Source organism: Crinia signifera, chromosome 5 (assembly GCF_055691185.1).
Source record: "Crinia signifera chromosome 5, ASM5569118v1, whole genome shotgun sequence".
Taxonomy (NCBI): Eukaryota; Metazoa; Chordata; class Amphibia; order Anura; family Myobatrachidae; genus Crinia; species Crinia signifera.
In genome coordinates this window covers 25,761,859-25,774,691 of record NC_139221.1, presented here as the reverse complement: position 1 = coordinate 25,774,691, position 12,833 = coordinate 25,761,859, and the positions used below count along the sequence as shown (strand labels likewise).

Below are 12,833 nucleotides of genomic sequence, written 5' to 3'. Positions count from 1 at the left end.
TAAGCCCTTACTGTAAGTACTGTCGGTTAGGGGAGTTTATGCTATAACCACAGCCTTCACTGCCCCAATGCTGTACTGCAATAAAATGCTGACATCAAGCTAACGCGAGATAATTTTGACATCGCAGAACATATTGTGAGCGCAGCTTATCTCATTTGGCAGAGCCTGTTCTGGACACAATGCTCTGTAATAGTCACATAAAAGTAGAGCAGGGTTACAGAATCTCGTTAACACTGCAACTACTGGGGAATGCCATCTCATGCAATCAGTAACCAGACACATTTTATATAGGAAAGGGAAGGTTTTTTATTTTCTGCCAATGCTGAGAAAAACATTAAATGGGATTTCTACCTTTCCATATCTAAGAGTAGATATTGTCTAGGATGACAGTCAATAAGTCGACATAAAAAGCCGCCATGCACAGGGTCGGCATTGACAAAAGGTTGACACATAAAAAAGTCGACATGTATTTTATACTTTTTCTGGGTGTCAATGTTGACACCCGCACCCTCCCACCGACCAGCGAATTTCGGCATTTCTTTCAGCAACTCTGGGGGGCATGCGGGAGTCTTGCCCACCTTCCCAGGAGGCCGGGCGGGGGACACGATTTTCGGGAGCCATTCTGGGAGGGTAGGCAAGTATGATTTAAGGATGCGGATGGTGATAAATCAGCCCCTAAGTATCAACCAATCATCTTCAGTCATTTTTTTAATACATCCTATAACGTCAGTTAAGAGCTGATTGACAGGTTCTTTATCTCTTTCCACTTTACCACTTTCCAAGGCTTAGTAAATAGACCCCTTTATCTTTCTTCAGTTTATTTCTTTCTGAGGTTTGATAAGTCTCCCCCTATGGAGTAAATTTACCGAGCTGGGAGTTCTATTGAAGATTGACTGTTGCTACGGGCAACCAATAAATCAGAATCTATTATCTTTTAGAAGGCGAATAAGAAGTAGACTCTGATTGGTTGCTATGGGCAACATTGCATCTTCATTAGAACTCCCATCTTGGTAAATTTGAGTCTTATTGGACGAAAAGTGTAATAAAGAATAATATTCTGGAATAGAACATATTTCCATTCATTTTTTTCCCTCTGGCCCAGGACTCTGTTGGAGGAGAGGAAACTTCTCTCCTATCACATTCTGACAAAGTGCCATGCCACACCCTCCTTATACAATCACAAGCCTATCCTGGAACAATGCGTCCCGTCCCTACATATACAAAGTTCACAGCCTGTGCTAATATGAAAGTGTCGGGTTCCATAGAGAGACACAAGCATGAGCTACGTTATCAAAGGCGAAACCGCCATTCAACAAAGCCATTATTTTATATCTAGGGAACTGAATCCTGAAAGGCTAACAGGTCTCCGGTTACTGATATAACAGGTATCACTCTATACTGATCACATTACCCACTGGTGTCTGTGGCTATTGTGAGATCTTGTGCTCACACACTGCAAACCACAGGGACAGTGCAGGAGTCTCTGCTTGCCTACCCTCCCGGAATGGCCGGTAGCCTCCCGAAAATCGGGTCCTTCTCCCGGCCCCCCGGGAAGGTGGGCAAGTCTCCCGCTTTTTGGTGATTGCCCCCACTCCCCACTTGCCCGCTGGTTTAATTAATGTAAAATTGTGGGTCCCCGAGGAGGGGGCAGGGCTTAAATGACGCGGTCGCGGTATTTTGCATCATTTAAGTCCCGCCCCCTCTCCCCTGCCCACGAATCACAGCGTTTTCTGACATGGGGGCGGGGCCAACTGATGTCAGACTTACCCCCGCCCCCCTGACGTGTTGCCTCTCCGGGCTTCTCCCGGAGAGGTGAAATCCAAAGTAGGCAAGTATGATATATGCTCCACACACTTTTCTAAAGACAATCATATAATACAGGGTTGCCTACTCTCCCAGAATGAACGGGAAGCTCCTGGAAATTGGGACCGCCTCCAGGCGGTTAGTGCTGACCCCCCGCCGACCCCACTGACCGCACTGCCCCGGCAGAAGTGCGGTGTGTAAACCATAGGCTAAAATGGGCTACCGCCATCTCAGAATGGCGATAGCTCAAGGATGCGAACCCGGGCTGCCCGATGTTGATACAACGGGCAACTTTGCATCCCACATAGAAACCTATGAGGGAGGCAGCCATTGGCGGTGCAGGAGGTATCGCAGCAAGGATTGGAGATTCCTGCTGCGGTCCCTCCTGATACATTCAGGGATACTTAATATTTGCGGCTAACCTCCCAAAAAAGGTGTTTTCGGGGATTTAGCAAATATTGATTGATATTGATTGATAAATGCGGCCCTAGGTACCAGGAATGTAGAGTCAGTGGCGTAGCCACCGTGGGCCGGGGTCTGCGGGAGCTACTGACCTGACTTATACTACTGCCGCGTTCGTGGTCGGGAGCCGGGACCTACTTTGTCTGCGTCCAAGCGCTCCTAGCCTCCTCCTAGCTCCTTATGACAAAATGGCCCTCAAAAAAATGGCCGCCCCCTTACAGCAGACAGTATTTAGGATGATAGAGGGGGCAGCAGCGGCCTCCTCTAGCATCCTTCAAAACGGTCTGCTGTAAGGGGGCGGCCATTTTTTGATCTACATTTTGTCATAAGGCCTCAGAGCCCGGAGGAGGCTAGGAGTGCAAAGTAGATCTGCGGTCCTGACTCCCGGCCACGAACGCGGGCAGGTAAGACAGAGGGGAGAGAGAGGGGGGGGGGGGGGGGGGATGGACAGATGAGGGGGGCAACATTTTGCAGTGGGGGGGGGGGGGGGGCAAAATTTGGCGCTACACCACTGGGTAGAGTACAGAATATTGTACACTAGCTATTTATCTGCTTGGCCTCAGTATCAATACACGTTTCCAAATTGACCCGTATTTGACAGATCTGCTGTTTTGTTGTCAAGCAGCTGTCTCTAGATAGGACTCTGGTGTAGTATGAAGACCAGCCCACGATAATATTTAAACATTAGACAGCAATATGCAAAATAAAGTTCTTGGATCCATCTTAATAACAGACGTTACCGTACGTGCTTCGCATATTTTCTCCATGCAGACAGTATTGTGATCCCCGTATACGGTGTTATAGGGGCATGAGAAGGACAAAACTCACATCTTCAACTTTCGAATACCGGAACATTTCGCTTGAACTCATTAAGTCAGCACCAACGCCTGTTTTGAAGATGGAGCTGCTCAGAGTCTCTGTAACATTTGCATCAGCAATGAGAGATTTTAGACGCCACGGACATGCTCAGCATATAATGGGATATAACGGCTGCAGAGATGGGGATTTTTTTTCTCCATTTTGTTCGCTCAAAGAAAAATAACATAATTAATGCATTTCATTTCTGCCGAAAAGGAATATTCTAGTGAAAGAAAAAAGAAATGTGTCATAACCGTGGTGTATATCGGTTCAACTTTTTTTTTTATAGTAAAAATATAACCTTAAAAGGGGACTATGGGGGTGACTCTAGTTCACTCGCTATTTAGCGAGTTCGGCCCTGATGTTTTGGGGACTGCACATGTACTATTCTAGTGTTCATTCTAGCACCCGCTATCTTTGAAAACCCATGCAGTTCCTCTTCCCTGCCTGGGGTGTCGCTGTCTGCTTTAGTGCTTCTAGCAGTGTAGTCTGTATATCAGCACTGATGTGCAAACCAGACCTGTGCTACGAACACCACAGCAGACAGCGACACCCCAGGTAGGGAACAGGAACTGCAGGGGTTTTCAAAGATAGAGGGTGCTAGAATGAAAACTATTATTCTATCATGCACATGCTCCCCTTTGCAAATGGCTTCGTCGACTTGCATAGTCGCCCAGCAGTTCGTAGGCATGGGGGCGGGGAGTACGGTGGCTGGGATGGAGATCACCCATGGGAACACCCATGCCTGCCCCGTCTTAGTGCAGGTGCATGCAAATAAAAGTCAGTTGCCACTGGTCGGGGAATAATTTCAAGGGGATGTGTTTTCGTTACACATCCCCTCATATGTTACCGATGGGAATCAGCGGTGGCTGGTGGTGGGGCATTTGTATGGGTGGAGTCTTAGGTGCTGGATCAGCTGCGATCGTCGCAGCTTACTGAACCAACCTGAATCGGCCACTATATGTGTTAGTGGTCCTCCATCTCCTCTTTTGCAGATCCCACCACTCACCCCTCCCCACACCCCCAGTTATGTCCTTAGCACATACCGCTTACCACAAGTGTTTCGTATAGGGAGAAGTGGGTACAGATTACCCACACCTGGGCCTCAGTGGGGGTACAGGAGTGCAGGGGAGGCCTAACCATGCCCCCTCTCTCCCTGCAATGCACAATCCAGGCTGCCAATATCACCATAATAATATATCCAACAATGGGCCATAGCAGTGCACCCTTCAGGACATTCCGTGTAAAAGAGGTCAGAGTGGGGTACTCCAAATACATTTATAGATGTTATATTGTATTAATAAGACTTGTCCCATCTTTCCTTGGATGAGTCAGGATACAAAGGAGTCGGACTGAGTTCTTCCTCTTGTATTAACCCCTTCCCGACACATGACGTATATATACGTCATGTGTCGGTTGCGGGGGAATCAAGCCAGCTCACGGAGTGAGCTGGCTTGAAAGAGAGCAGGTAATGGCTGTATATTACAGCCAGGTACCTGCTCTCACGGCCACGAGCGGCGAGTTCGCTGATCGTGGCCGTTTAACCCTTTAAGCACCGCGGGCAAATCGCCCGCAGTGCTTAAATAGCTGATCGGAGGGGGGGCGCCCCCCTCCGGCGCCGATCGGGGCCCCCCGCGGCGAGATTGGAGGGTGCCGATCGGTTGCCATGGCAGCCAGGGGTCTAATGTAGACCCCTGTGCTGGCCATGTCAGCATACCTATTACATCCTGCCTGAGGCAGGATGTAATAGGAAGTGCTGAAAATCACTATGTTCAGCCATAGAGCTCTATGGCTGAACCTAGTACAGGCGATCGCGCCCCCTAGTGGTCAAGTACACTAGGGGGCCTTGTAGTAAAAGTAAAAAAAAAAAAAAAATAAGTTTAAAAAAAAAAAAAAAAAAATTAAAAGTTCAAATCACCCCCCTTTCCCCATTTCACAAATAAAAATAAAAAATAAAAAAATTAAACATATTTGGTATCGCCGCGTTCCTAAAAGTCCAAACTATTAAAATATAACATTAGTTATCCCACACGGTTAAAGGCGTAAACGGAAAAACATTCCCAACGCCAAAACTACGTTTTTTGGTCGCATCGCCTACCCAAAAAAATGTAACTAAAAGAGATCAGAAAGTCGCACATATCCCATAATGGTATTAATTAAAAAGTACACTTCAGCCCGCAAAAAATGAGCCCTCACCCAGGTCCGTAGGTGGAAAAATAAAAAAGTTATAAGCCGCAGAACATGGCGACGCGACGCAAATTAGAAAAAACGTAAAATTTTCTATTTTTTTTTTAGTGGTAAAACGTAACGAAAACTATATAAGTTTGGTATCACCGGAATCGTAACGACCCATAGAATAAAGATAACCCATCATTTTAAACGAACTATGAACTCCAAAAAAAAACGTAACCAGCGCAAAATTGTGGAATTGCGTTTTTTTTCCTTTTTACCCCACATTAAATTATTTCCTGATTCCCCAGAATATTATACAGTATAGTAAATGGTACCATTAAAAAGTACAACTTGTCCCGCAAAAAAAAGCCATCATGTGTCTATATAGCCGGAAAATTAAAAAAGTTACGCTTATTTGAACGCGAGGAGGAAAAAAAAAAACCAGCATAACAGAGAGGAAAGGATATTCACCCCCGTTCCCAAAAATAGGCCCTTATTCTAGTTCACTCTTACTGACAAAATCCTTCTAATGCTGTGTACACACGGGGTAATATGATTGCTGGGGATATATTGCTAGCAATATATCCCCAGCAATCATATTGCTCAGTGTCTCCTTTTCATCAGCGATGAAAAGGTGACACTGCTATGGGGCGGAGGGGGAGCGCAGCAGCAGCAGACACTGCTGTCACTTTGATGGGAGGAGGGAGGGAGCAGCGGCACAGGGTTGGGGAGATCAACGCTGATCTCCCCGGCGCTGACCTCCCGGCACAGCGATCGCCGGGGAAAGCCGCTGGTCGCAGGAGCATGCTCCTGCGACCAGCGACCATTAGGCAGTGCATACGGGAGCGCGCAGCTGGCGATTTATCGCCAGCTGCGCTCCAAATCACTGGCAATATGGTCGCTCAGCGACCATATTCCCAGCGATTTTACATGAAATTGCACCCGTGTGTACTCACCTTTAGATGGACAAAACCATGTGCACTGCAGGTGGGGCAGATGTTACTCGTGCAGAGAGAATTAGATTTAGGTAGGGTTTTACGTCAATCGCAGGGGTGGTCTTCTTTCAGGGACACCCCGCTCCTGCCCCTTGATAAATTCTGCCAGTATAATTACTGTACATATTGCAGTGCGATTTTGGGCAATGAGATCATGCCCAGGATCATGCAAATGCAATGCGATTATTAATAAATGGGCATCTAATTAATTTAATTGTTGCATGTGATAAAGACCCGTCCCCCCCCTCCCCCTCCCCTCCCCTTATGTTCATTGCAGCCATAAGTTAAGCATAATGGAGCAGTACTTAGGAGATAAAAGTATTTTCCAAATTTTTATTTGTTATTTTTCATACTTTACCATTCACATGGACTGGGAACGGTAAAGTGTCAACATTGAAACCAACATAATGTGAAAAACTCATGTCAACATTTTACTTGTGTCGACATTTTGTCACGGCCGGCCTTTATTAAATAGACCCCATTCTCTGAATTTACATGTGTATGACCACCTTCTGTCCATATTGACCTTGTGCATATTGACAGTTGGTCAGTGTCGACTTTGTGTGGGTTAACATTGCAGTGCCGACCTATTGACTGTCAACGTAGGCATGCCTGTGAGCTGACACAAGCTTTACAGCTCCCACGCGGTGGGAAGTCATTAATGTTTGTCTGCTACTTAGGCATGAAAATGAATTCTGAGAAATGATAATGAGTTATTAATATAGGTGTTAGCATTTAAATGAGGCAAATGATGTTCACTTGAAGTATTACCGGCAGGAAACTAATACGGGCTGATTAGCATTAAGTGGCTGTAGAAATATTTTTAAAAGGACCTGTCAGATATAGTTTGTTTGTTTGTTCTGTAGAAGCTTAACCCTTTGAGTGCCGTGTGAATTTGTCAAAAGAGGTGAGAAATTTGCCAAGCAAAAATTTGCGTTCATCGTAATGACCTGTAATGTTTACCTTACAGTATATAGGATATATAGGGTGAAATGTAATAGGATGATAGATTCAGAAAGTGAGAGATTTGGTAAGAAATTTCCAGTTTTTTTTTAAAGCGGCAATCATTTACACTGCAAAATCAAACTGGTTTTGCAGAGTAAATGATTGCCGCTTTAAAAAACCCCTGGAGATTTCTTACCAAATCTCTCACTTTCTGAATCTCTCATCCTATTAATTTTCCCCCAATATCTTTTGTGGATATTTTGAACATCTCTCACAGAGATCTTGGGTTAATTACAATTTATATATATATATATTTTTTTTTTTTTTGGGGGGGGGGGGGGGGGTGTTGGGGGTACTTTAGAACCCTTAAAGGACTAGTCTCCACAATTTTAGCCACTAAATGGCCACTGACCAGTCTGTTTATCATTTAATTGGAGAGATGTACTAAGCATTGAAAAGTGATAAAATAGAGAGTGATAAACCAGCTCATACCTGTCATTTCTAAAGCACAGCCTGTAACATGGCAGGTAGGAGCTGATTGGCTGGTGTTTTATCACTCTCCATTTTATCCCTTTTTAAGCATTTTATCACTTTTTACATCTGGCCCCATATTTGCGGGTAAACCACAAAAAAGAAGTACCTCCTGTTCCACACGCAGCCACATCCCCCATTGGTGAAATGCTGTCCGGATTTGCATTCCGGATATCGGCTCCCGCTGCTACCTCCATTTCAGAATGGTGCTAGCCCACTCTAGCCTATGGGCTACAAACGACAGCCAGCGCGGTCAGTGCAGAGTCCCCGGCACCTGGCAGAGTAGATGGCAGCAACGGGCCCCTGTACCTGACTCTTCCCGCTCCCAATCGTCCACGTGGACTGTATAAAAGAAAAAAAATTGTGAAAAAACTCATGTCATCCTTTTCTTGCGTTGACCCGTTCCATGTCGACCTTGTGTGAACCTTTTGTCAATGGGGACCTAGTACATGTTGCCCAGTCAGCTCCTAACCACTGTATGATATGCGGGCTGCGTTGGAAAAATGGCAGTTATGAGCTGGTTGTTACGGTATGCGGTTGTTAAGTCAACAGTGTCTAGGTCAACAGTCATTAGGTCGACCACTACTGGTCGACAGGTAGTAGGTCAACATGGTCAAAGGTCAACATGATCAAAAGGTCGAAAGGAAAAAAAAGTATGACACGAAAAAAGTGCACATGAGTTTTTCACATTTTTTTTTTTAAAAAGGACTTGTTCATACGGTATCATCCCGGCGGACATGGAGGTGGGATATAATAGTGTGTCGGAAGCATGGCGAGCGCAGCGAGGCATGTGAGAGGACGCGGTATACTTATACTGTTTGAGTTTGAAGAAACTCAGGGAGCCCGAGGTGTGCTCCCACCCCCAGTGCTGTGCCTAAACACGTGCATAGGGGGTCGTGCGATCGATGGACCCTCTCCCAAAGGAGAAGGGTCCCGTTTTTCCCTCACCCCTCTCAGCCATAAGGCCGAAGATGGGGAAAAAGGGATCGATGGGTCCTCTTCGCCGTAGCTTAGAGAGACCCGCTTTCCTCAACCCCCAGAAGGGTTAGGTTGGTGGGTCCTCCGCACTCGAAGGTTTGAAGAGACCCGCTTTAGGCTTCCCTCCGCCTTGCGGCTCGGGGTCGCCCTCGAGGGGACCGAAGTATTCCCCAAAAGGATGAGAGCTTCGGTACATTGGGGAATGATAAGCCCATAAGGGTCAACCACACTACCCAAAAAAAGTAACACACTACAGAAAACAGAAAATGTGAAAAGTGCACGAACGTGGAGAGAGAAGAGAAATAAATAATAAAGAGAACCCCAGCCAGAAGGCCGGGGTGGGGGTGTGAAAAATTGTCCTACCCCATCCAAAAGGACGAGGTAAGGACGTGAAGCGCTAACCTAGAGGAAAGTGCGCAGTGCTAGTGCTTACTAGTGCATGGTGATTTTGGGATCACCCGTGCATGTTCGGCACCCCCGAGTTTCCCACAGTAGAGCCTCGGACTCCAGGCAGCCGACCAATCAGCATCCGACCAAGTGTTTCTCTGCTCCCATCATAGGGCACTTTCCAGCCCCTGGCATGGGAATAGGTACTCCACTGGGCTTTTCGAATGACTTCCTTAGGGGTTGAGGCCCCCTCGGAAGAGCACTCTACTCAGTCTCAGTGTTTCTCCGATCCCAAGGTTAAGGTACTAAGCTGGGCCTTTCGCGGTCTCCCCATCAGAGGCTACAAACTTCTGGAACAGGAGCCATCTACTCAGTCCCAGCCTTTCTCCGCTCCCTGGGAATGGGTACTAGACTGAGCCTTTCACTGTCTCATCCTTCGGGGGCTACGAACCCCGTCAAGAGAGCCAAGCTACTAGGCCCAGTGTTTCTCCCCACCTCCTACCAGTGGGTTTACGGAAACAACACCTCCTACCACTGGCAGATGTGAAGGTACTCAGCATGACTTTTCACCACTCCCAGGCATGAGGGGTCCCAAACCCTCCGCCCATCAGAGCAGCTACTCAGTCCAGCCTTTCTCTATTCTCTGCCAGAGGCCAGTCCATACCCACTGATAAGAACAGATACTACACTTGATCTTAGCCAAAAGGCCGAGAAGCGATATACTTATACTGTGCCCATGTTGACCTATGTCTTCAAAATATCGAAAGAATTCATGCTGACTCTTTTTTTTATGTTGACCTTTTGTACGTTGACCTTTGGCTTGTGTCGACATACTGCCTGTCTATCTAGTGACTGTCGAACTAGCGATCCATACCCATTTGTTACTTTATCTCTCTCCAAGGCTTAGTACATAGAACCCATAGTCTGTCTTTACATGTGCAGGTCTTTAGGATCCAGGTAGGACCTTGTTCTCTTTGTATAGCGGCCGCGATGCAGACAACCTCCCTGCTACAGCTCCTCCCGGTCCCCAAACGTCTGTACTGCCCCTGTATAATACAGATGACAGGTATCGGGAGCGGCACGTGTGCAGTATCAACGTAGGTACTGTGCATGCACAATCCCCAGGTTTTAGGGGCTTAAGGCCCCCATACACTAGCCGATTTTGGTCAGATTTCAGCCAGATCAGTCGGATCTGGCCGAAACCGGACCAAAATCGGCTAGTTTTGATGTCTCCTCAGATCCGATGCGCGGTCCCGTGCGCATCGGATCTGCGTCGGGTGGTCGGACCTGCTGCACGTCCGACCACCCGACTTGGGGCTTAGTGGGGCGGCGAGGCGGTAGAGGGAGCAGGGGGGGCTGGGGACGCTGCGGGGGACACAGGCGGCATAGGGGGAGCCGGCGGGAGCTGTCAGTATTGAATAAAAAAAAAAAAGCCCATACAATGCATGGGCGGCCTGTGATTGGCTGAGCGCTCTCTCAGCCAGTCAGAAATTAACTGAGAGAGCGCTCAGCCAATCACAGGCTGCCCATTTATTGTATAGGCTTTTTTTTTCTAGCACTGACAGCTCCCGCCGGCTCCCCCTGCCCGGCTCTATGCCGCCTGTGTCCCCCGCAGCGTCCCCAGCCCCCCCTGCTTCCTCTACCGCCTCGCCGCACAGACGCTGTCCCCCGCAGCGTCCCCAGCCCCCCTGCTCCCACCAGCTCCAACCTCTGTAGCCCCCCCCCCCCCCCTGCTCCCCGGGTTTTTTACATGTGATAAATCGAGACGATTTATCACATGTAAAAAATGGCACATCAAGTGCCAATCTAATCAAGCTCCCCCGGGGAGCAGCCAGGGAAGCTCAGGGGGAAGTCGGGGGCGACTTGTCCTAAGGACAAGTCGCCCTAGTGTATGGGGGCCTTATGGCTCGGCAACCCATAGAGAGACTTCCCGGGGAGGGAGGGAACACCTCCCCAATGGGACTGCCTTGGTGACTGGCAGGTCAGACTTCCAATAGGAAGTCACTGCCAGTCACAGTGAAGCCAGTGCAGTCTCATAGAAAGCATCTGGCTTCACTATAGTGGCGGATTTTACCTGCAGCCCTGCAGCCCATAGGTAAAAAGCGCCACTGATAGTTACTGATCTATAATATAAACATACTCAGCATTTCCTAGGCCTTGGGGTAACAGTGTTGCAGTTAGAGAACGCTCAGTAGATTAATGTTACTCACTGCCGAAACATAAATTGTTATTGAATTTCGGACACTGGTTGCAATCTTTAATCTCTTTTCCACCCTGGGCAATGCGCATAGATTTCTAGATTACTCAGTAGTGGCCTCTTAATGGCCGGCAGATAATAGAGCAGGTTCCCGATGTTAAATACACATCCTCAGGCAGAGATATATAAAAGGCGTCTAATGCATTATTGAGATGAACCTTTTCTTTCAACTTAAACCTTGATTACCCCTAGCAGTAAATCACACGGACACATGACCTGAAATAACTCACACGGACACGTGACCTGAAATAACGACACGGACAACCACTGCATAAGTTTAAAAAGGTAAAGGGTATTTATTGTGGTATGACCCTATTGAAAGGGATGGCCTAGAGAGCGCTTGACGACCAGCCAATCATAAACGTTAGCAATGGCGGCGACTACAACGCCCCAACTTGTAACTAGGGCGAGGAACCGCCCCCATTGAATTCAAAGCCAGCCTGCGCTGTGACTGTCTTGCCGCCCCTCCTAGGGCCTAATGAGGACAGTTCTAAAAGTGTCCTGCGTCCCCCCTCGGGGGCAGAACTCACCAGCCTTCCTGGCAGAGGGTGGCAATACCTCACAGTGACCACCTGTACTTCAAACTGGACTGCTGATCGAGAGCGCCCTCCCGCCACAGCTGGGTTCAAAAATTGCCACTTGAAGACAACTACTGTAGAACCCAAGCCCGCCAAACCAATCAATAACTAAGTCAACCAGAGTAACACAAACCTAATCCCCTATCTGCAACAACTGAACAAGTCCTGAAGTAGAACGGCCATGCCTGATTCTGACAAATGTACACCATCACTTCTGTAGAAGGATGGGGTCTCCAGTGCTAAAGAGGGGTGCTAACCGCTGTGCCTCCCATGGACGTGACCGCTTTGGAGACCGCAAAGTTGACCTTGCGTCTGATCTTTTCTAATGACTTGGGGTTCCAGCAGCCCCTCCAGTTGAAACGAGGCACTATGTCGGACCAAACTATCCGCAATCCAGGCCACAGGCCTACCAGAGTCTTACGATCAGCCTCGATCCTCAAAATAAGGCCTATGCTGGTTCCCCGGCCTAAGTCGTTACCTCCTAGGTGTATCACCAAAACATACGGGCGACCCCAGCGACGCTCTTTATCTGACAATAATGGTAAAAGACCATTCCACCGGAGACCCCTGACACCGAACCAATGTACTGCCTTCGCCCCTAGCTCTGCCCGGGCCCTGACAGCTAACTGATGATTGGATGCCCAGAAAATGTATGAATGCCCGACGAACCAGACAGTGGCATGAGTCATTGAAGGGGGGGAAGGGCTGAAAAAGAAAACCCTAACCGGTTAGCATTCAAACTTAAACTGTATAAATGCACAACGTAGGGTTAGACATATAATGCACAACATAAATTAGTACACTAGAATCCAAGTGAAGGGGAAAACCTTAAAAAACCTCCGGTGGACTTGAGGGGGGGGAAGCCAA

The 12,833-nt window shown here is 47.8% G+C and overlaps 1 long non-coding RNA gene and 1 pseudogene across 1 annotated transcript in view; both read right to left on the bottom strand.

Annotated features, from left to right (window-relative positions):
• LOC146080026 (uncharacterized) overlaps window positions 1–12,833 on the bottom strand; it is a 179,643-nt gene that overhangs the window by 142,914 nt on the left and 23,896 nt on the right. The gene's annotated exons all lie outside the window — the stretch shown is intronic.
• On the bottom strand, window positions 9,715–9,850 carry LOC146006071 (U2 spliceosomal RNA; annotated as a pseudogene).